This window comes from Dermacentor albipictus, chromosome 1 (assembly GCF_038994185.2).
Source record: "Dermacentor albipictus isolate Rhodes 1998 colony chromosome 1, USDA_Dalb.pri_finalv2, whole genome shotgun sequence".
Classification (NCBI taxonomy): domain Eukaryota; kingdom Metazoa; phylum Arthropoda; class Arachnida; order Ixodida; family Ixodidae; genus Dermacentor; species Dermacentor albipictus.
In genome coordinates, this window is record NC_091821.1 from 294,445,387 (window position 1) to 294,466,305 (window position 20,919).

A 20,919-nucleotide genomic window follows, 5' to 3' on the forward strand; every position below is an offset into this window, starting at 1 on the left:
GAATGAACAAATGCGCATGCGTACATCAGTGTTGCCTAGAGCGATTCCAGTGACGTTTTCAACATTTCCAACTCGTTTTCAAACCGAAAAACAGACGTGTCACTAATACAACTCGTGCCTCTCTCTTTGATGTGATATGCCTCCAAAAGTTCTCTTGCTAACCTATCACCACTCCTGCCAAGTATCTTTATCTCACGCAGCAGTGGCTGGCATCTGCCTTCCAGGCAAACCGTGCAATGCGCAGGTAAATGCGCATTACTTTTATTGATTACAGACAATTCATGCTCCCGGGTAGTGCTTCATGCTTACGATATTCATGCTTACGATAGGTAGTGAGACACTGGAAGTGGTAAGGGAATAGATCTACTTAGGACAGGTAGTGACTGCGGATCCGGATCATGAGACTGAAATAATCAGAAGAATAAGAATGGGCTGGGGTGCATTTGGCAGGCATTCTCAGATCATGAACAGCAGATTGCCATTATCCCTCAAGAGAAAAGTTTATAACAGCTGTGTCTTACCAGTACTCACGTACGGGGCAGTAACCTGGAGGCTTACGAAAAGGGTTCTACTTAAATTGAGGACGACGCAACGAGCTATGGAAAGAAGAATGACAGGTGTAACGTTAAGGGATAAGAAAAGGGCAGATTGGGTGAGGGAACAAACGCGAGTTAATGATATCTTAGTTGGAATCAAGAAAAGAAATGGGCGTGGGCAGGACACGTAATGAGGAGGGAAGATAACCGATGGTCATTAAGAGTTACGGAATGGATTCCAAGGGAAGGGAAGCGTAGCAGAGGGCGGCAGAAAGTTAGGTGGGCGGATGAGATTAAGAAGTTTGCAGGAACGACATGGGCCACATTTAGTACATGACCGGGGTAGTTGGAGAAGTGTGGGAGAGGCCTTTGCCCTGCAGTGGGCGTAACCAGGCTGATTATTATTATTATTATTATTATTATTATTATTATTATTATTATTATTATTATTATTATTATTATTATTCTCCCGGGCCCGGTCATTAACACATCTCCCCATTTGTCCAACGTAGGATTTCCCACATTTTAGCGGCATTTCGTATACAACAACCGTCACACATTTGACGTACTGTCTGGTGTGCTTTTTCTGGCATCCTGACTTTTTGTCAACGCGGCTTCTGCGCGGACACAGTCCAGCCAACTTGCGTGGTGCCGAGAAAACAACTGGCACACCAAACCTAGTAGCGACTTTCTTCAAGTTGTTGGAAAGCTGGCGGACGTATGGCACCGTTTGGCACCGTATGGCACCGTATGGCAACGTTTGCCTCGTTTTTGCTACCGTATGATTCGGCACACTCAAAGTCAGTTAAAAGAGGAATAGCCACTCTTTGCCTTGAATCTGCTCTCATGAAGTCGTGCCCCCACGCGATGCAGACTAGCTTTGATAAGCAATTGGCGAGGCTACACACAGCCGGCTACCCGAGCTCGGTCGTTGGAGCGGTGTCTAAAACATTGCTACAGAAGGCGAAGGGGAAAAGGCATACGCCTAGGCCCGACAAAAAACGAGGCAAACCCGCAGTGGTGCCATACGTCCACAAGCTTTCCCACAACTTGAACAAAGTCGCTACTAGGTTTGGTGTGCCAGTTGTTTTCTCGGCACCACGCAAGTTGGCTGGACTGTGTCCGCGCATAAGCCGCGTTGACAAAAAGTCAGGATGCCAGAAAAGGCACACCAGACAGTAGGTCAAATCTGTGATGGGCGTTGTATACGAAATACCGCTAAAATGTGGGAAATCTTACGTTGGACCAACGGGGAGATGTGTTAATGACCGGGCCCGGGAGCATGAATTGTCTTTAATCAATAAAGGTAATGCGCATTTACCTGTTCATTGCACGGTTTGCCTGGAAGGCAGATGCCAGCCACTGCTGCGTGAGATAAAGATACTTGGCAGGAGTGGTGATACGTTGGCAAGAGAACTTTAGGAGGCATATCACATTAAAGAGAGAGGCACGAGTTGTTTTAGTGACACGTCGGTTTTTCTGTTTGAAAACAAGTTGCAACTCTTAAAAACGTCACTGGAATCGCTCTAGGCAACACTGATGTACGCATGCGCATTTGTTCATTCTCCCTGCCCTGCTGTAAGAATAAAATCAGTTGAAGTTCAGCGCTCAATCTGTCGTTTCGTACTCTTCCTTCCCAAGTCGTTATTTTCCTTTTTTGGCGCAACAATGTATTCTTTAACGGAGCTAATGCGATAAGTGGACTGATAAGTGAGCTTTGTAACCTTATACTGTGTAACCAATGCTTCTTATTTCCGGATTTAGCCATCGCGACATTTTTCACTTCACGCTCGCTATATCGCATTCAGAATCGCTTTGAGTACACAATCAGCTACAACCGGGTTGAGTTCAGTGCCATCACTTCCGACCTGCGTACATTTTTGAACGACTTTGCTACCAGGACATCGACAGGGAACTGTGTACGATGACTGGGACTTATTACAAGCGAACGTCTTTGAACTATACTCTAAGTAGCTCCTTGCAGAAGCCAATAGGAAGATCGAATGCCCCTGAAGATGCGTTCATTCACGCCGCGTCGCCCACCCACCCTCTGCTTGTTATCTTGTCGGCTAAGGCTGCACGGTTAGTGGATTGACGCAACAACCCAGACAACGCAAAGCCATCCTGCGGTAGAGCAGCGGACATCAAGTACAGGACGTTTCTTCATTCTCAGGTCATCCTGAACCGTCCTCAACTCATCCTACCCGGATTCATTTCTCCGACCAAAACACCATATTGAGGACGTTCTTAAAAGAATATTACAGGTCATGTTCAGGACAATTTTAGCATGTTTTCAGGATATTCCTGCCTTCACTACGTCACTGCTAATCTACTACGATATATGTCAGCAACACGTCACAGTGTAATGCGCGACAACATGTATATTTTCGGGAGGAAGACATTCACAAATGCTGAAATATAGTTTATTATGACAGACTCAAATAGCAAGACAAGTGGATAGGTTGTTGCAGTTTTACGGTAATGCGTAAAGTTGTCGTTCAACATGAAGTAGCGAGACTCCAAGCTGTGGCCTTGCAGCTGACACTGCTGCACAAGACGTTCTGACGTCTGGGCAAATTGTGGACGCACAAGCTGGATATGTACGTCCCAGATTTTTTTTTTTACTGTTATATATTACTTAATACTTTGCAGTTAGCTCTTTAAGTTTTTTTATACATTGAAAGCACTCATCGCCAAATGAATTTTGTTTTGTGACCTTGATTTTCTCTGCAGCCCTTAGGTGCAGAAGAAAGCAGCTTGCTTACAGATGACCAAGAGTGTCTGAGTCCTCGTCCTGAACCCATCGAAGACGTCATTTCTGCAGGTACTCCTATTAGCCCCGAGAACGAACTACAGGGGCGCTGCGAGCGCCACTCGCGTGACGTTAGGGCAAGAACTCGCGCCTGTCGTCTGCTACAGTTCGGGCGTTGTCCGGGCGCTTTCTGCGGTGTTTTCGTTTGTTCGCCCTCGTTCTCTCTGCTTGTATACTTATGGGGGTCGTCTCAATTATATTTTTACGACGTCTTCCTTTGCGAACATTTATTCAAAGAGCTAATTTTTCAGACAACAATGCAGCTCTCAAAGGCAACGCTGCAGTGCCAGCCGAAGGAGCGCAAAAGAGCCCATTGCGGGTTTTTCATGCGCGGATGGACAATCGCAAAAACATAGCATACAGGAATCCAGTTATGATACCATACCTGCTGCGGTGCAACAAGTATGTCCCAAACGCTGGCTATATAGGACTTCTACAACAGTTACGTTGATTTTATTCCGCTAAAACAGGTTTGCTCACGACGAGTAGTTCATGGTATAATATCGAATTTTTGCATTTCTTCACAGAAACGCTCGGCAGCAACACGGGGACTTAACTAATACTGGAGTTTAGATTCTACAAGCACCACTTCTTTACCTGCATGCTTGTCAACATTAGGTGGTTCTTCCCGTGTTTACTTCGCGCGGCGGAAATTTGAAGTAAAGTTAATGAAGGCTTACAGCTATTTACAGAATACAAATAGGAATGTACCAATGTATATTTCCTTTCCCGCGATACACGTTCAACTCACTTGAGAAATTTACTGGTGCTTGTTGCTTAAGGAATATACATGACGAATCTATTTGGCGAACTGGCACAGGCTGCTCGGCCCACTTGTTTTAGTGAAGTGGCCCACTTGTTTTAGTTTAGTGAAGTATGCCTGTTGGACCGCATGGCTGCAGCCAGAAAGAAGTCGAAGCGTCAGTCATTAGTAGTATGGGACATATTGAAGATATCGAAATTCCCCGGTGGAGGGTCAGAAATCAAGTGAAAGTATACATGCAAGGCTTGTGGTGCTTTCTTTACGAATGTTTGCGATTGGATTGGAGCAAACCTTATTTAGCCTGCAGTTGGGCAAGGTTCTCTTTTATGTACCGACGAAGCGAATAGTTATCCATTTGTATAATTAAAGAACGCTGGATCGAGACATGGTTAAGGTGCTTGAATTTTCCTTTTCTAAGCAATCTAAGCTGCGCTGTAGTAGCTCGAGAATACTATAGCTATTCCAGTTGGCGCTGTAAAAAAAATGCTTTATGGTTTCAAGTCGAAGTTGTAGTGCACTGATGGGTTTCGCGAACATAGCGTGCCTCGCCATACCGACAGTCCATTGCTACCGTTACCTGATCAGGGGTGTGCCGTATTGTCGATAAAGGCTACTGAGGGCCACTATGAAACATTTCATCACTTTCAATTGATTAGCTCTCGATCTTAACAACGAAACTTTTCCCTCAGGTGATTGCTGCTATGGTGTTTGAATTAACTATGCAAATTCTACTTGACGCGCCGTCGTGTTAGCAGCAATGAGCGATTCGTTTTTTGGAGGCCTGTTTCAGAGGAGGATGAAAGTAGCAGCAAAATTTTTCATAAGAAATGCGCGCCTATTTTGTAAGCATTAATGAATGGCCATATTTGAATAGAACAACCCACCAGAGTAATAAGAATCATTATGACAGCTTCGCTGGGCAGTGTCTTTCTAACATCGGATAACATGCTGACGCCAATTACCTAGATTTTTCTTCCATGTAAAATGCAATGTCTCGTAGCTAAATACTAAGGTAATGGTAAATGTTTAGCGAGGCATCATACACAACTTCGCATGTTGAATTTGCAGACATTCTTTTTACGCAAAATTTACGGAGAGACACGGTGCATATGTGCATTGCAAAACCAGTAGACCCCTTTAACGCTACATAGCTTGCAATAGCCAAGCCGCAAAGTTTCTCGACTCACGCGCTTTTGAAGAGGAAACTGTGGCATGACAGCTGAAAGAAGCCGACATATCCTTCAATACGTACGGCTCGAGCCACCCATACCCCAAGCATACACGAAGGTAAAGAGCGCGTGCGGGAGCCGAGCGAGCCGGAGCGAGCGGCGTCCTGGCCGTGACGTCACTCGCGAGAGGGCGCCACTCCTAATTCTCGCCGCTAATACTAGAAGCAACCACACAAACTGAGGAGCAGCTTGTGTGGAGCAGCTTCTGCGGACAATTACAGTTGGGCCTTCCTCGAGGACATGTTTTCTGGTGGCTACAATAATATTGTAGGCAGCTCTGGTGCAATGCGTAGTTTGTGTGGTGTGGATGAAAATGTATTTGCTTTGTTACTCAGCCTTCTTCCGGCAGTTAGGGACAGAACCACAGAAGTGACACGTGAGAATAAGTTGCTTACGTTTCTGATGAAAATGAAGCCTGCTGTGTCATTCAGTGCTATATCCGTTATGTTTGGTACACATAAGAGCACTGCTAATCGTGCATTTTTTTCTGTTTTGAATACTTTGGCTGTAGTTACGAGAGACTGAATTTATAAGTCACCCATTGCCAACATAAAGATGGCGCAGCCAGCTTGTTTCAGAAAGAATTACCCTGAATGCACATCGATAATTGACTGAACCGAGATCAAGACAGACACCTACCGAGGTCAGGCGGCAGCACATGCTTTTTTCTTCTTACAAAGGGTGTTACACACTGAAATTTTTAGTAGGTATTAGACCTAATGGGATGGTTGTCTTCATATCAAAGTCATACTGTAGACGCTGTTCTGACACTCACATCACATTGGTGTCTGGTTTCCTAAACGTTGTTGAAGGTGACATGATTTTGGCAGGTAAAGGCTTTCCTGGTATACGAACACACCTTGCCAGCAAAGGAGTTGTCATGATCATGCCTCCTTTCTCAGCTGGAGGCAACATTCCATTTACTCCTGAAAAAATAGAACACGCAAAATAGCATCTGAATGTGTTCACATTGAAAGGACAATCAAAGAATTAAGGTGTATGGCATCCTGAAACATGCACCATTAACCTCATTGACCAAGGAGCGTTTTAGGCCCGATTTTGTGTTTTAGGGCCGATTTTGTTTAATATCTATGTAAACGATATTGCTGAAATAGTAAGTGACACATCCATTGTGCTATACGCTGACGATACCAGCCTGTTTGTCTCTGACAATGATCTTGATGCTTTGTTACAAAGATCTCGCAGCATCCTTTCTAAATTGTCGAGTTGGTCTCGTGATAACGCTCTAACAATTAATAGCTCCAAATCAAAGGCCATATTGTTCAAGGCAAGAGGCAGGCAGTCTTATTTAAATGAAGAATTATTGTTGAATGGCGCGCCCATTGAGATGGTAACCAAATACAAAGTATTGGGCGTGACGCTGTCAGAAGATATGAACTGGACATATCACATTGAACAAATTATGAAATCATTGTCATCTGCCGCAGGTGCATTGTCCCGTTGCCGTCATTTTTTTCCATAGAAAGTAAAGTTGTACATATATTATGCCTTGTTTCAATCGCATCTGAATTATTGTGCGCTTGTATGGGCTACCACCACGAAACGTAATCTTCATGCACTTCTTCAACTTCAAAAACGAGCACTTCGACATGTAGCGAATGTACCTTATTTCCATTCTACTGCGCAACTTTTTGAAAGTTATAACACAATACAATTAACTAACATTTACGAATACAGACTACTGTATTCCTTTTGCTTCGGCTCTGAAAAGTTTCAAATATTTTTAAAAAATACGTCACGACTTGCATATGACAGAAGTGATACGCGTACCCGCAGCAAAGACAGGTGGTTAGTACCGTACAGGCGTACAAATTATCTCATGCAGTCGCTAAGGCACACGCTACCTTCACTGTTAAATAAATTTGGGAAAGAAATTGCTATGACAAATACCTTGACTCGAAAACAGCTTAGAGCATATTTTTGTAAAGAAATTTTTGAAATGTGATCTCTGTAATTATTGTAAATGTAACCCACTGTATTTGTAACAACACATTGTATTGTATTTGTATATTGTATTTGTATTTGTACTGCTGCCATGTGAGGGCCTTCAGGCACATTCAAGCTGTATGTCGCAGCTTTTCGCCTGGAGGACCCCCAACAAGTTTGTTGGAAATAAAACATTTGATTGATTTGATTGATTGATTGATTGATTCCATCAATGAAAGGCATTTTTCATATGTGATGCGTTCTGGCAAACCTACAGCCCCTTATAATCAGTTCATAAGGTGTTGGCTTGCTTAGAATATTGGCAGAGTTCACTTTATTTGACATCTACGTATTGTGAAGATTTGCACAAAGTGTTGCGGTACAAGGCACGGACGGGGTGTCGAACCAGCGGGGCTCATGCACTTGTTGGGAAATGAAAATCCGTCAAGCATCTCGGCAACTAGCTTGCACACTGGAAAATTCAAACTGTCGACATGCGCATCCATGTCGCAATGCCTTCTGTGCTAAAGGTCCTGTGTTTGAATCTTGCGGAAGCTTGACATTTTTATTGCTTACTTTTTTACTTCTATTTCTTTTTTCATTTTTTGCATTAGTCGGCACAGTTTCGAATTAGCACCTAAGACTTAGTGCATTCACCCTTGCTTTCATTTGATACATTAAAACCATTTATTTATTTATTTATTTATTTATTTATTTATTTATTTATTTATTTATTTATTTCACAATAACCTTAAAGGCCCTCTAGGGAGGGTATTACATAGGGTAAATGTTACATAGGTGAGGTGAACAGTGCGTAAATGTAATTACAATGGAAAAACAAAACTGGGAAAAAATTAATTACAGTGCATCAACGTACAAACACAAAAATAATGATAGTTACATCTACATTAAATTCATTTATTAACTCATTTTGCAAATTAGGTATAACTATCATTATTATTGTTTACTATAATTGTCAACTCGTATTTATTTCATGTGACACCTTTCACAAATCTTCATTAATTTCTCTATATGCCTGTATTACCAATTAACAAACCATTACTACTTCTAATTAGTTGTATGCTATTATCTTTTGTCATCATAATAATGTACATTCAAAGACTGTATACAGACTGTTTATAGACAGGCCGCCATTGGTATCTGAACCTGGCAACGTTTAACGTTAGAACGTTATCTGGTGAGGCGAGTCTAGCAGTGTTATTGGAGGAATTAGAGGGTGGTAAATGGGATATAATAGGGCTCAGTGAGGTTGGGAGGACAAAAGAAGAATATACAGTGCTAAAAAGCTGGCACGTCCAGTGCTACCGGGGCTTAGCGGAGAGACGAGAACTAGGAGTCGGATTCCTGATTAATAAGAAGATAGCTGCATGGTAACATACAGGAATTCTATAGCATTAACGAGAGGGTGGCAGGTCTTGTTGTGAAACTCAATAAGAGGTACAAAATGAAGGCCGTAGAGGTCTACGCCCCTACATACAGTCATATTGACCAGGAAGTCGAAAGCTTCTATGAAGACGTGGGATCGGCGATGGGTAAAGTCAAAACAAAATACACTAAACTCATGGGAGATCTCAATGCCAGGGTAGGCAAGAAGCAGGCTGGAGACAAGCCAGTGGGGGAATATGACATAGGCTCTAGGAATAGACGGGGAGAGTTATTAGTAGAGTTTCCAGAACGGAATAATATGCGAATCAGGAATACCTTCTTCCGCAAGCGGGATAGCCGTAAGTGGAGGTGAAGGAGCTCGAATGGCGAGACTAGAAATGAAATAGCCCTCATACTCTGCGCTGAACCTGGCATCATACAAGATATGGACGTGCTTGGCAAGGTGCGCTGCAGGGGCCATAGGATGGTAAAAACTCGAATTAGCCTAGACATGAGGAGGGAACGAAAGAAACTGGTACATAAGAAGCCCATCAATGACTTAGCGGTAAGAGGGAAAATAGAGGAATTCCAGATCAAGCTACACACCAGATATTCGGCTTTAACTCAGGAAGAGGAACATACTGTTGAAGCAATAAACGGCAATCGTGTGGTCATCATTATGGAGTGTACAATAGAAGTCGGTGGTAACTCCTTTAGACAGGTGGAGTGCACAATAGAAGTCGGTGGTAACTCCTTTAGACAGGATACCAGTAAGCTATCGCAGGAGACATAAGATCTGATCAAGAAACGCCAATGTATGAAAGCCTCTAATCCTACAGCTAGAATAGAACTTGCAGAACTTTCGAAGTTATTCAACAGGCGTAAGACAGTTGACATAAGGAAGTATATTATTGATAGAATTGAACATGCTCTCAGGAACGGAGGAAGCCTAAAAGCAGTGATGAAGACACTAGGAGTTGGCAAGAATCAGATGTATGCGTTAATAGACAAAGCCGGCAATATCATTACTAATATGGATGAGATAGTTCAAGTGGCTGAGGAGTTCTATAGAGATTTATACAGTACCAGTGGCACCCACGACGATAATGTGAGAGAGAATAATCTAGAGGAATTTGAAATAACAAGTAACGCTGGAAGAAGTAAAGAACGCCTTGGGAGCTATGCAAAGGGGGAAGACAGCTGGGGAGGTTCAGGTAACAGCAGATTTGTTGAAGGATGGTGGGCACATTGTTCTAGAAAGACTGGCCACCCTATATACACAGTGCCTCATAACGTCGAGCGTACCGAAATCATGGAAAAACGCTAACATAATCCTAATCCATAAGAAAGGGGACGCCAAAGACTTGAAAAATTATAGACCGATCAGCTTACTGTCCGTTGCCAACAAACTATTTACCAAGGTAATCGCAAATAGAATCAGGAACACCTTAGACTTCTGTCAAGCAAAGGACCAGGCAGGATTCCGTAAAGGCTACTCAACAATAGATCATATTCACACTATCAATCAGGTGATAGAGAAATGTGCGGAATATAATCAACCCTTATATATAGCTTTCATTGATTACGAGAAAGCATTTGATTCTGTCGAAACCTCAGCAGTCATGGAGGCATTACGGAATCAGGGTGTAGACGAGCCGTATGTAAAAATACTGAACGATATCTATAGCGGCTCCACAGCCACCGTAGTCCTCCATAAAGAAAACAACAAAATCCCAATAAAGAAAGGCGTCAGGCAGGGAGATACGATCTCTCCAATGATATTCACAGCGTGTTTACAGGAGGTATTCAGAGACCTGGATTGGGAAGAAATGGGGATAAGAGTTAATGGAGAATACCTTAGTAACTTGCGATTCGCTGATGATATTGCCTTGCTTAGTAACTCAGGGGACCAACTGCAATGCATGCTCACTGACCTGGAGAGGCAAAGCAGAAGAGTGGGTCTAAAAATTAATCTGCAGAAAACTAAAGTAATGTTTAACAGTCTCGGAAGAGAACAGCGGTTTACGATAGGTAGTGAGGCACTGGAAGTGGTAAGGGAATACATCTACTTAGGGCAGGTAGTGACTGCGGATCCGGATCATGAGACTGAAATAATCAGAAGAATAAGAATGGGCTGGGGTGCATTTGGCAGGCATTCTCAGATCATGAACAGCAGATTGCCATTATCCCTCAAGAGAAAAGTTTATAACAGCTGTGTCTTACCAGTACTCACGTACGGGGCAGTAACCTGGAGGCTTACGAAAAGGGTTCTACTTAAATTGAGGACGACGCAACGAGCTATGGAAAGAAGAATGACAGGTGTAACGTTAAGGGATGAGAAAAGAGCAGATTGGGTGAGGGAACAAACGCGAGTTAATGACATCTTAGTTGAAATCAAGAAAAAGAAATGGGCATGGGCAGGGCATGTAATGAGGAGGGAAGATAACCGATGGTCATTAAGGGTTACGGACTGGATTCCAAGGGAAGGGAAGCGTAGCAGGGGACGGCAGAAAGTTAGGTGGGCGGATGAGATTAAGACGTTTGCAGGGATGGCATGGCCACAATTAGTACATGACCGGGGTTGTTGAAGAAATATCGGAGAGGCCTTTGCCCTGCAGTGGGCGTAACCAGGTTGATGATGATGATGATGATGATGATGATGAAGGGGAATTTTATAAACCACACCCATACGACAGTCAGTAAAACTATTGTTCTTATTGTGCTTCACAGGATCACCTAGCTATCTAGGTATCTAGCTAAGCTAAGTAAGATATGCGCTGCCGTACAGAGAAAAAAGGAGCGGGTAAAAGGCAAAAAACGAACAGATATTTGTACAGGCATAAGAATGAAGATACGCGTCTCATGGTATAGGCATGGCATATCTATAATGGTGGAAGTGCGTGCGTGAGTCAGCCTTCGATTACTTTACATAAGGAAGAGATTAAGTGACTTAACGGTTATCTCTCACGTGGACCGGCACGTGTACCCGACTGACACGTGGTGTTACCATTCCTTAGCATGCGCAGATGAGTTTTGAGTCTCCTTTCTTTTTTCGCCTCAGTGCTCCCTTCAGTTGATAGTCGGCGTTCGTGTTGTCCACTTCTCTACTCTTGTGTCCTGTCTGCAAGCCTCACTTCTTTATTGCATAATGAATGTCCGTAGCCTACAAGGTAATTACTAAAATAATTGCAAATAGAATCAGGAACATCTTAGACTTCTGTCAACCAAAGGACCAGGCAGGCATCCGTACAGGCTACTCAACAATAGACCATATTCACACTATCAATCAGGTGATAGAGAAATGTGCGGAATATAACCAACCCTTATATATAGCTTTCATTGATTACGAAAAAGCGTTTCGGTCAGCCGAAACCTCAGCAGTCACTGAGGCATTATGGAATCAGGGTGTAAACGAGCCATATGTAAAAATATTGAAAAATATCTATAGAGGCTCCACAGCCACCGTAGTCCTCCATAAGGAAAGCAACAAAATCCCAATAAAGAAAGGCGTCAGGCAGGGAGATACGATCTCTCCAATGCTATGCACAGCGTGTTTACAAGAGGTAATCAGAGAACTGGAGTGGGAAGAATTGGGGATGAAAGTTAATGGAGAATATCTTAATAACTTGCGATTCGCTGATGATAATGCCTTGCTTAGTAACTCGGGAGACCAATTACAATGCATGTTCACTGACCTGGAGAGGCAAAGCAGAAGGGTGGGTCTAAAAATTAATCTGCAAAAAACTAAAGTAATGTTTAACAGTCTCGGAAGAGAACAGCAGTTAACGACAGGTAGCGGGGCACTCGAAGTGGTAAAGGAATACATCTACTTAGGGCAGGTAGTGACCACGGATCCGGATCATGAGACTGAAATAACCAGAAGAATAAGAATGGGCTGGGGTGCGTTTGGCAGGCATTCTCAAATCATGAACAGCAGGTTGCCACTCTCCCTCAAGAGAAAAGTATACAACAGCTGTGTCTTACCAGTACTCACGTATGGGGCAGAAACCTGGAGGCTTACGAAAAGGGTTTGTAGCGGCAGCAGCATCGGCGTCGCACGAGAAATGACGTAGACGCTCGCGTCTACACGAGGCTCGAGCGGCTGGCACGCTCCGGCACGGGCTAGCGTTCCGAAAGAGAATTAAAAAAAGAACGCTACGCTAAGAGATCGAGTGTCGGTTCTTCCTCTCCTGCGAGAGCCCGAGACTTTACCGGTCTACGTGGTCGCTCGTCGCCACAGTTTGGTGACCCCGGACGTGATACTGCCATAAGCTCCTGTGGTAGAGATGACCATGGACCAGATCAACGCTACGAGAGCTCAAGGCCAGAACCCTTCAGAGGAACGCGGTGGGCCCTTCTGTTCCGCCATCGCTGTCCGCCTCCCACAGTACAGGGACCAGCATCCTTCGGCGTGGTTTCTTCAGGCCGAAGCGCAATTTCAAGTCGCTGGTATCCGGTCTCAAGCTTCGAAGTTCCATTACGCCGTCGCAACGCTCTCGCCTGCCGCCATTGACGAGGTAGCAGATTTGTTGAACTCCCCATTGTCTGCCGCCGCCTATGACGATCTCAAGGCAGCACTGCTATAGCGCACAGCAGCTTCACAACCTTCTCGCATCCAGCAGCTTCTGTCCGCTGAAGAACTCGGCGACCGACGCCCTAGTCAACTTCTTCGCCGAATGAGCCAGCTGCTCGGAAACAACGCGAGATCCATCGACGACACGCTGTTGCGCGAACTGTTTTTGCAATTATGCAAAATATAACTGAGGCGTACAGACAGGACACAAGAGTAGAGAAGTGAACAACACGAACGCCGACTATCAACTGAAGGGAGCACTGAGGCGAAAAATGAAAGAAGACACAAAACTCACAGATATGCCATGCCTCTACCATAAGACGCGTATCTTCATTCTTATGCCTCTATAACGGTGGAAGTGCGTGCGTGAGTCAGCCTTCGATTACTTTACATAAGGAAGAGATTAAGTCCCTTAAGAGTTATCTCTCACGTAGACCAGCACGTGTACCCGATTGACACGTGGTGTTACCATTCCTGAGCATGCGCAGATGAGTTTTGTGTCTTCTTTCATTTTTCGCCTCAGTGCTCCCTTCAGTTGATAGTCGGCGTTCGTGTTGTCCACTTCTCTACTCTTGTGTCCTGTCTGCACGCCTCACTTATATTTTGCATAATGAATCCTTACCAACTAGCTCAGCTTTCTGTGGTTCTATGTTTTTGCAGCGACTGCCGGCTAACGTGCAGATGGCCCTGGCGACAGCCTATACCATGGACCTCACCGGACTTGCCGCTTTGGCCGACAAAGTTACCGACCATCGCAGCCACGGCACACCGTCTGCGGGTGACAATACAACCGCTCTGCAAACTCTTCCCTGCTCTTCCGCAGTGCAATCTCCGCTCGACTCCTTATGTGAGCGCCTGGAACGCATCATCTGGGGAGCGGAACATCGCCGCACATCTCGTCGCCCATGCAGCCGTAGTTCCAGCAGATCAAGACGCACGGGCACCCGCAATGAAACCTCAACTATAACGCCTGGCGTTCGCTACTACCACCGCCGTTTTGGAAACGACGCTCGTCACTGTCGGCGTCCCTGCGCTTGGCAGGGAAACAGGCTGGCCGACCTCTAACGGCGACGAGTGGTCCGGCCCAACAGACAAGTCGCTTTTTCTACGTGACGGACAGAGTTACGGGACAACGATTCTTAGTCGACACAGGTGATGACGTTAGCATTCTCCCCGCCCAGCACTCCGACCGAAAAGCGACACCTGTGTCGTTTTTGCAAGCCGTCAACGGCACCAGGATTCCAGTTTTCTCGTCACGCTCCGTCATGCTAAACCTTGGCCTTCGACGAGCGTTCCGCTGGATTTTCCTGGTTGCAGACGTCCGTCATGCAGTCATTGGAACAGACTTCTTGCATAACTAGGGACTCCTTGTGGATATCCAACGACGCCGTCTCATCGACTCCGTGACCCAGCTATCCATTCCCGGCGTCCCATCATCAGGCACATCGCCCATAGCGCCTATTTCTGCCATGTTGGACGAACCTTTAGCCGCGCGCCTAGGCGAGTTTCCCAGTTTGACGCGCCTGCCGGACTGGACCCAACCGGTGCAACATGACGTGCGCCATCACATCGTCACCTCCGGCCGACCGGTCTATTTCCGACCCCGGCGATGGTCCCCGGAGAAACTCAAGATCGCTCGCGCGGAGTTCGAACACATGCTGCAACTTGGCATCATCCGCCCTTCCTCCAGTAACTGGGCATCACCGCTTCGCATGGTACCTAAGAAGACGGGAGACTGGCGCCCGTGCGGCGATTAACGGGCATTAAACAACGTCACAGTTCCTGATCGCTACCCCAGGCACGTACCCAGGATTTTTTTTCGGGGGGGGCCCACCACCTCCACCATCATCATCATCATCATCATCATCATCATGTTTTATGTCCACTGCAGGACGAAGGCCTCTCCCTGCGATCTCCAATTACCCGTGTCCTGCGCCAACCGATTCCAACTAGCGCCAGCGAATTTCCTAATTTCATCGCTCCACCCAGTGTTTTGTCGTCCTCGATTGCGTTTTCCATCTCTTGGTACCCATTCTGTAACCCTAATGGTCCAATGGTTATCTAACCGCCGCATTACATGACCTGCCCAGCTACATTTTTTCCTCTTCATGTCAATTAGAATATCGTCTATACCCGTTCGCTCTCTGATCCAAACCGCTCTCTTTCTCTCTCTTAACGTTATGCCTAGCAATCTTCGTTCGATCGCTCTTTGCGCGGTCCTTAACTTGCTCTCATGTCTCTGCCCCATATGTCAGCTCTGGCAAAATGCACTGATTGCATGCACACCTTACTTTTCAATAACAATGGTAAGCTTCTAGTCAGGAGCTGGCAATGCCTGCCGTATTCGATCCAACTTATTTTTATTCTTCTGTGAATTTCCTTCTCATCATCAGCGTTCCCTGTGAATAATTGACCTAGGTAAACGTACTCCTTCACAGTCTCTAGTGGCCGACTGGCGATCCTGATCTCTTGTTCCATTGCCCGGCTATTTATCATTATCTTCATCTTCTGCATATTAATATTCAACCCCACTCTTACACTCTCTCCGTTAAGGTCTCCAATCATTTGTTGTAACTCGTCTGCATTGTTCTTGAATAGAGCAATGTCATCAACAAACCGAAGGTTGCCGAGAGTTTTGCCGTCGATCTTTACTCCTAAGCCTTCCCAGTTTATTGGCTTGAATTCTTCTAAGCATGTAGTGAATGGCTTTGGAGAAATTGTGTCTCCCTGTATGACCCCTTTCTCTATAGGTATCTCCCTGCTTTTCTTGTGTAGAATTAAGGTAGCTGTAGAACCTCTGTAGATATTCTTACGCGAAGGATGAGTCAGTAAGACGAGAAACTATTTACATATTATATTTACAACGGTTGCAGTGAAGACCGGTCAGATTCACAGCGCGAGCCCAGTTCATTCTTCCTCCTCTTTTCTGGAGTGATGACGCCCACGCGCCTCGTTCAAATAAACAAATACCACACGCATGCAGCAATATTTTCCAAGCTTTTTACGTAAGCGTTCTGTACTCCTTGATTACGTAGTGCCTCTATGACTGCTGGTATCTCTACTGAATCAAATGCATTTTCGTAATCTATATAAGCCACATAGAGAGGCTTATTGTACTCTGCAAATTTCGCGATAATCTGATTGATGACATGGATGTGATCCACTGTAAGGTATCTCTTCCAGAAGCGAGCCTGTTCCCTTGGTTGACAAAATCGAGTGTTGCCCTTATTCTATTGGAGATTATTTTGGTAAATGTTTTATATAATACTGGGAGCAAGCTAAAGGTCCTATAATTTTTCAATTCTTTAATGTTTCCTTTTTTGTGGATTAGTATAATGTCTGCATTCTTCCAGTTTTCTGGGACCCTTGCAGTCGATAGACACTTCGTATAAAGAGCCGCCAGTTTTCCAAACATTATGTCGCCTCCATCTTTGAATAAATCGATAGCTATTCCACCTTCTCCTCCCACTCTTCATCGTTTCATGTCTTGCAGCGCCCTTCTGACCTCATCGCTAGTTATAGGAAAATTTCTGTATCCTTTTCATTACTGTTTCTAAGTGAGGTATCGTGACTCCTCTGGGTACTATATACAGGTCAGCTTAGAATTTTTCCGCTGCTTTTACTATATCTTCGAGATTGCTGATGATATTATCCTTCTTATCTTTTAGTGCATACATCATGGTTTGTCCTATGCCAGGTTTCTTTTTTACTGATTTCAGGCTGCGTTCAATTTTTTTACGGTTTCTTCAGTCTTTCTCATGCTATAGTTTCGAATATCAGTTATTTTCGTCTTGTTGATCAGTTTTGACAGTTCGGCGAATTGCGTAACGCTGTGCGGCCGCCATTCCCATAGAACCGCGTAGAGCGCAGGACTCTGCGATTCTAGACGTACTGCGCTCACCGCGAAAGGTTAAAAAACACTCACATAAGCACAGCAGAGAAGTGGCTACGTGAGGCGGTTCAACCGATAGCTGTAGAAGCGTCATTCAAAACAAGTAATTGTTCTCCACTTCCGGCGGCGTTTTCTCTACTTCCTTTCTAAATAAAAAGATGTTGATCCATAAATATTCTCATAAACAACGTTAACCTTTTTATTATTCGCTTCTCTTTGCAGTTTGGTTGTTCCCTTGGCTCTCTCCCTTAGTATATCGCTTAATTTCTCAACTCCTTGCGATTTTTGTTTCCAGTTGCCAATTTTGCACGAGAAGTGGTATACAATTAGGGAAAAACAGACGAGGTAACGGGCGACAGTCATCTTGCTTATGGGTTTAAGGGTTATTGCAGGGTTTCATGATGGACGCTCTTTCACATTATTTTATTTCCCACCTTATCTAACCCATATCACGTGTATATGGTTCCGGGCACCTGCGAGCGTGGCGGCGAGCCGTAACTCAAGGAAATAATGAAGCAAAGGGAAAGCTTAACGCAATTGGCGTTTTCTCCGCGGCCGCAACTCGTTCCATGAGAGTACAGACCAGCTGAGTAACAGCCGCATCCCTCTCCTGGTCCCAGGATCAGCCTAAACAAAGAAGGTTGAACTAACAAAAGCAACAGCTATGCGCGCGACGGTTGAATAGATGGTGACAACTGAACGCATCTCGAGTTAATCGCGCGCGTGCGGAATCTATGAGAAAATTGTCCTACACATTACAAGAGATGCCGATAACTACCGCCATCTAAAAGGAGTGAAAAAGGCAGCCTAATGCTGACCGATGACCAAGTCTCAACATTGATCTGGCGCCGCTTCAGGAATGTGTGAGGAGTGGTGGCGTGGGTGGGGAGGGAGGGGGGTATGCCACTTGATTTCGGGGGGGGGGGGGGCCCGAGCCCCCCCGGGCTCCCCCCTGGGTACGTGCCTGCGCTACCCTCTACCGAACATTCAGGACTTCACGGTAGCGTTGCACGGTGCGAAGATCTTTTCTAAGATCGATCTCGTTCGCGCCTACCATCAACTACCGGTCGCTGAAGAAGACATTCCCAAGACCGCCATCACCACACCCTTCAGGTCTTTTCGAATTTCTCCGCATGCCTTTCGGTTTACGGAACGCGGGCCAATCCTTTCAGCGTTTCATCGATTCCGTCACCCGAGGTTTGCCTTTCGTTTTTGCATGCATTGACGACCTTTTCGTCGCAAGCTCTTCGGCAGAAGAACATCTTCACCACTTGCGGTTGTTGTTTTCACGCCTTGCCAGTAAAGAAATTGTCATCAACGCCACCAAGAGTGAATTCCATCAACCCGAACTCGAGTTCCTCAGTCATATCGTCGACGCTAACGGCATTCGAGCTCTGCCGTCCAAGATTCGCGTCATCAAAAACCTTCCCCGACCAACCACACTAACCAAGCTTCACCAATTTCTCGGATTCGTCAATTTCTACTGCCGATTCATTCCCGAGTGCGCACGACGTATGGCTCCGCTAGACGCTCTCCTGGTAAACAAACGCAAACGAGTGCTTCAGTGGACTGAAGAGGCCACCGACGCTTTCATAAGAGTCGTCTGCCCTCGCCGACACCACGCTGCTTAAACACCCAAAGCCAGACGCACCCACTGCCATCATGACCAATGCTTCAAACACCGCCGTTGGTGCCGTTCTGCAGCAATTCATCGACAATGCATGGCATCTATTCGCTTTTTTCTCCAAGAAACTGAAGCCTGCGCAGTCCCGCTACAGTGTGTTCGGCCGTGAATTACTCACTGTTTACCTGGCTATCAACCATTTTCGCCATTTCCTCGAAGGCCATGCATTCACTGTCTTGACTGACCACAAGCCCCTTGTGCACGCAACGAATCGCTCGGCGTCCTGTTACTCGCCGCGCGAGATTCGACACCTTTCCTACATCTCCGTGTTTACAGCAACGTTCCGCCACATCAAGGGCACCGACAACGTTCCAGCCGACGTTCCGAGTCGTGTAACAGTCGTTTCCACGTCGACATCGGAACCTTTCGTCATCGAGGACGACTTAGTCGCCACTAAACAGCGTGACGACACTGAACTTCGTACACTCCGGAATCCGTCAACGTCCCTGAAATTGGAAGACGTCGTTGTGACCCCAGATGGTACGTCCGTCGTCTGCGACGCTTCTAACGACACACCTAGACCATACATTCCGGCATCCCTTCGCAGACGTCTATTCGAAACCGTACACAACCTGTCGCACCCTGGCATACGCGCGACACAGAAGCTTCTTTCCAGTCGTTTCGTTTGGCCTCGGCTAAACGCGCAAGTACGCGATTGGGTTCGCTGCTGTTTGTCGTGTCAACGTTCGAAGACCCAGCGTCACCCCATTCCGCCTGCCCCCGCAGGGGCGTCTGCGTCAGCAGGCCTTTGGTGTGTTGCGACACCACGTACCCGAGCACACGAGGGTTGGACCCTCCCGCGTGTAGCCGTGCGCGGCTTAGCCGTGTACGGGCAAAGGGGGATCCTGGAGGTTGAGCCGATGCCGGGTGTTCGGACCTTTAAGGCCCCTCGGCGGAGGCAACACACCTCTTTGGCCTCTGCTTCACGTAGACGGCACCCCCGGACTGACCCACCCGGGGGAAATCGGCAGTCGCTTTTTTCTGTCCTCCTCTCCAATCTTCGTCTTTCTCACCTTTTTCATCTTTCCTGTCTTCTCATCACTTCTCACTTCCTAGTTTCCCGGCGGCAAGGGTTAACCTTGTGTAGCTAGCCAGCCTTGGTTATGCTGTATTTGGTCATAGCAGCGATGTACAGCTGGCGTTGGCAGGGTTTCTCTAGCAGCAACTCCTGTCACGTCCCCCTGTTGGGCTCCATGGTGGGTGGTCGGCATCGCGGCCGAAAACCCAACTGTACTTATGGAAAACGCTTTTCCTAAACTCCCTGATCGCCCTGAGAAACGAGGGCGCACCGAAGAGGTTTTTCAGTTTTTCGGACGCCAAGTCCACAATTTTCCTCGCTTTCATGTGATCCACGCAGAAAAACCAGCTAAACAAGTGCGAACAATCTCCCCGTTCCTTGTATCTAAGTCTCTTACCGAAGTTTTTGGTCCAGGATATAAGGTGTCGAGGATGGCTAGCGGTGACCTCCTCTTGGAGCTCCGCGATCAGAAGCAATTTGAGAAACTGCCTCAGCTAGTATCATTTGGGGAGACCCAAGTAGTAGTAACCCCGCACCGCACGATAAATACCTCCCGCGGCGTTGTCTCGGTCGATGATTTGCTGGAGCTCACTGAGGCTGAGCTCTTGGAGGGCTTCAGCGAACAGAATGTTATAAATGATAAAAGAATTATGATGAGGCGAGATGCTAAAGAAATTGCGACCAAACACCTAATACTCACCTTCAATTAAAGTGTCCTGCCCGTGTCAATCGAGGCCGGGTACATCAAGCTCCGTGTAAGACCGTACGTGCCAAATCCCCTCCGATGTTTCAAGTGCCAGCGTTTTGGCCACAGTTCGCAGAGCTGCCGAGGCCGCCAAACTTGTGCGAAATGCAGCGCGCATGAACACTCCTCTGAAGCTTGTGAGAATTCTCTCCACTGTGTAAATTGTGATGGGGAGCACGCCGCGTACTCGCGGTCGTGTCCATCGTGGAAGAAAAAAAAATAAATCGTAACTATCAAAGTAAAAGAGAATATCTCATTCAAGGAGGCACGCAGGCGGGTTTCATACCTGCCCAAGAAAAGTTTTGCCGATGTGACGCGTCAGGGGGCAGCGCCA